This window comes from Palaemon carinicauda, chromosome 17 (genome assembly GCF_036898095.1).
Source record: "Palaemon carinicauda isolate YSFRI2023 chromosome 17, ASM3689809v2, whole genome shotgun sequence".
Taxonomy (NCBI): domain Eukaryota; kingdom Metazoa; phylum Arthropoda; class Malacostraca; order Decapoda; family Palaemonidae; genus Palaemon; species Palaemon carinicauda.
The window spans coordinates 52626824-52631823 of NC_090741.1; positions in this window are offsets into that span (position 1 = coordinate 52626824).

The window sequence follows — 5000 nt, forward strand, 5'->3', positions numbered from 1 at the left end:
TACAAGGTCCTATACTGCTAGAATAGAAGAAGTTAAGGACCTTGATTACTGGGAATGACTGCAATTTTTAAAACTATACAGTCTAGAAAGGAGAAGAGAACGCTACATGATAATACAAGCATGGAAGCAAATAAAAGGAATTGCTGAAAACATCATGGAGCTTAAAGTATCAGAAAGAGCAAGCCGAGGTAGATTAATAGTACCAAAAAGCATTCCAGGTAAACTGAGAAAGGCGCACAGGACATTAATCCACTACGCACCAGCATCGATAATGCAGCGACTATTTAATGTGCTGCCAGCTCATCTAAGAAACATATCAGGAGTGAGCGTAGATGCGTTTAAAAATCAGCTCGATAAATACCTAAGATGCATCCCAGACCATCCAAGACTGGAAGATGCAAAATACACCGGAAGATGTATTAGCAACTCTCTGGTGGATATACGAGGTGCCTCACACTGAGGGACCTGGGGGAACCCAAACAAAAAATAAGGCAATAAGGTAAGGCTCTCTCTCTCTCGTTTTAGCTAAGATATCGAGGTATTGACAGTAAAGGCATACTGCTCGTAAACACAATGATTAGGAAACTCTGATCTCTCTCTCTCTCTCTCTCTCTCTCTCTCTCTCTCTCTCTCTCTCTATTCACAACAAAGAGCAAAGTAGTATTGATATTTCCTTTCTGGTCAACCAACCAAAGGTTCTAGGAAGTTGTTTTAAGATTGAATTATTCTTAAGTCGAATTTTGTTTATAGTTCTCCCTTTAGCTTACTGTAGGCTTCACCTAACTCACATTCCAATAATTTTCAAATTTAAGGATCAACGAATTGTCCCATTTCATACTGAAAACGTCATCATCTTTACTGAAATAAATCATTTAATATCTTATAATAACAAAATTTTATTATGATTTTTTTATACGATATAAAAAAAATATGATTTTATTTGTATTTGCTTGTGAATCTCCGATTTTTCGTAAGTGTTCGTAAGTCGAATGTGTGCAAATCTATCTATCTCTCTCTCTCTCTCTCTCTCTCTCTCTCTCTCTCTCTCTCTCTCTCTCTCTCTCTTTTTTTTCTTTTTTTAAGCCAAGAACCCTCTATATTTGATATTCTATTCCATGAGATTATCCTCTTTGTATATTACTTTAATCCGTCCCTCTATTACTCTTCCATTATCACAGTTCCCTACCAATTCTCTCGAGACATCAGACACATTGCATAGTGAGTCTTTCTCATATAAGAGAGAGATTATCTTTAGATGGAAGATACTGGTAAAAATGAGATCAAAAGAAGGGCTTTCTAAGCAAGCATTATCTTATATGGCTTCAGGTTTCTTCATCCTTTATCGATAATACAATTGCATTCGTTTTGAAGGTTATCCTGAGGCTAGAGTTCAATAATATTTCAGGAAGATATTTCAGTGTTATTATACTTGTGTTGAAGGATAAGTAATATTAGGGATATAGTGATATGTAGTTCTATGTTATTTCATAAGTACTTCTAGTATATTATGTGGGTGTTTTAAGTATGTATATATATATATATATATATATATACTGTATATACATATATATTTATTTATATATCTACATATATATATATATATATACATATATATATATATATATATATATGTGTGTATATATACATATCATATATAAAATATACAAACTTCATACAAACTTCATATAACCTCGCTGTCTGTTGTAATAAAGTTAGTGCATTCAGCTTGCCTCTGAGTTACAACATAACTATACTCAAGTTTCCTGCTCTCTGATTGGTCAGAATGATCTTGTCCAACCAATCAGCGATCAGGAAACTTTTCCTAGCTAAAAAAGGGCACCCCTGCAAGTCGGTGTAAATCTGCCTCACTAAAAGGAATTGAATATAATCTCTCACATACCAATAGAAAAAAAAGTAATAGAATTAATCATTTCTTTCTATCAAGCCTACGTTTTCCAGAGCAAATAAAATGCAGAGGTAATTAAGTCGACGGAAAATAATTATCGCACTTTTCAGCGCCATATTTCCAGACCAATCTGTTTTATGTAACTTTCCAGTGGGCTGGAGAAAAAGCATATTACTCTCCTGTTTGAAATCTATCAGATTATTTACGATTATAAATTTCCAATCAGTGAAAAAATAAAACTTTCCATGAATGGGTTTTTTTTTGGGGGGAGGAGGGGGGGGGGCTGGGGGGGGAATAAGACTAGTTAACGTGTATTTAAATTGGTTTAATGGGAATGTGTTTTTTTTCATAATTATATTTTAATCTTTCTAGTAAATAGTCATTTTCTTAAATAGAATCAAGATCAGAATTATATATATATATATATATATATGTATACCTATATATCAGAAGTTTGTATATATATATATATATATATATAATATATACATATATATATATATATATACATATATATATATATATATACAAACTTCTGATATATAGGTATACATATATATATATATATATATATGTATACCTATATATCAGAAGTTTGTATATATATATATATATATAATATATACATATATATATATATATATATATGTATATATATTATATATATATATATATATATATGTATACCTATATATCAGAAGTTTGTATATATATATATATATATATATAATATATACATATATATATATATATATATATATGTATATATATTATATATATATATATACATATATATATATATATATATATATTTATCCTTGTGAGCTAAGGATGGGTGTTTGGAGGAGCCTATAGGTCTACCTGCTGAGTCGTCATTAGCCATTGCTGGGCCCTCCTTGGTCCTAGCTAGGGTGGAGCGGGGGCTTAGGCGCTGATCATATGTATATATGGTCAGTCTCTAAGGCATATTCCTACTTAATAGGGCAATAACAATATCCCTTGCTTCTGCCATTCATGGGCTGCCTTTAAACCTTTAAATATATGCAGATATCGTATTAACTGTTTCCCACTCTTCAATCCTTGATGAAAAACTCTCATTTCTTCATTAGATGTCCTTGGAAAATCACGGGATAAAAACAAAATTAGAATTTTGTTCTGGACGAAATAAAACATCCAATATTTACAGCGATTTGTAGTCCACAGAGATAAACGGAATATTTTTACTTCAAAGTCAGTGGTCATTATTTCATTATTTGCCTTTTCTGCCAACCAGGAATGTCTCTTTTTTTTCTATATCTGCAAAAATGTAATCATCTTTCATTTTTGAAAACGTGCCTGTCATGTTTAACAACTTCAGATTTACTAATGACAGCATAATTAAAAGAAAAAGGATTGGTATATGCGCTATACATTTTTGAAAACTGTTAAGATATTTTTGCCTTATGATTGAAAATTTTCACAGGCTGGTAATTCATTATTTCGTTTTTTGAAAAAAAAAGAGTGAAATGTGTTAAAAAAGTGAAATGAGATTCCAAACTTTCACGTTATATTTTAAAGGGAATATCCTCCTGAGTCCCTCATCGGGCTGGGAGGAGCGTAGTGAGGAAAGGTCCCTTTTTTTTATTTGTTTGATGTCGGCTACGCCCCAAAATTGGGGGAAGTGCCTTGGTATATGTATGCATTATCCAGAAACTGTGATATAGTTAAGGAAATCTCCCTTTATTCCATATATCTGATAACAACGAGGTGGGAGGCTGGTTCAGAGATTTGACTTGAGCTCAGAGGGATGGCACAGGAGAGTATACCGCATTTGTTTCATGCAAACTTGTACACAGTAATTTTTTTTTTTTTTTTTTTTTTGAGGGTACACTCGGACACACCATTCTATCTAATTTCCCTGTCTCAAGTTTTGTTGAAGTTTCTCCTTTTTATATAGGAAATATTTATTTCAATGTTACTGGTCTTGAAATATTGCATTTTTCATTGTTTCCTTTCCATACTGGGCTAATTTCCCTGCTAGGGCCCCTTGGCTTATAGCATAATACTTTTCCAACTAGGGTTGTAGCTTAGATAATAATAATAATAATAATAATAATAATAATAATAATAATAATAATAATAATAATAATAATAATATCTCGCTCGACGCCTTACTATTAACAAAATCGGTTTAAGCCTGTCTTTGATGAATTGATATGTTTGAATTTTTGTGACCTTCTTCCATTGAAATTATTGTATATAAGCTACACGTCACTGTAAACAAAGTAGGTTTAAGCCTGCCTTTTCATAACTTGATGTGTTTTAATTTTTGTGACCTTCTTCCATTGAAACTCGTGTAAATAAGCTGCACCTCACTGTTAACAGAACTGGTTTAAACCTGCCTTTTGATGAATTGATGTGTTGGAATTTTTGTGACATTCTTCCATTGAAACACTTGTATATAAGCTACACTTCACTGTTAAGAAAACCGTTTTAAGCCCTCCTTTTCATGAATTGATGTGTTTTAATTTTTGTGACCTTCTTCCATTGAAACTATTGTATATAAGCTACACTTCACTGTTAACGGAACCGGTTTAAGCCTGCCTTTCATTAATTGATGTTTTTGAGATTTTGTGACCTTCTTCCACTGAACCTCTTGTATATAAGCTCGCTGTCTGTTGAAATAAACTTGGTTGCATTCAGCTCGCCTCTCAGTTGCAACGTAACTGGTCGCTCGTACAATGTTACAGCTAAGCCTTTGTTAAAGCGTACAATTGTGTATGAAACACGTACGGTTCAAAAGAGACATATGACGTGAATCCATTGAGGCCCTATACATCAAGTGAGTGCCAGAGGATTGGTAAAGTATCTGTAAATGTTAGTTATATGATTGGTAGCTTGATCGTCTTGGAGTAAACAACCAATTGGCGTTGTTTCGCCTAAACGAGTAATCGGTTGTTGGCCATATGAGCTGACTAGTCATATAGATTGTGTAACTTTCTTTGCTGTAAATGTTATACTCCTTGCAGTTTAATCAATCTAATATTTATTCAATGCACTAAAATATCTAGGAGAATTTCTGCATATTGTGCAGCCAACAAATCGTGTTGACACG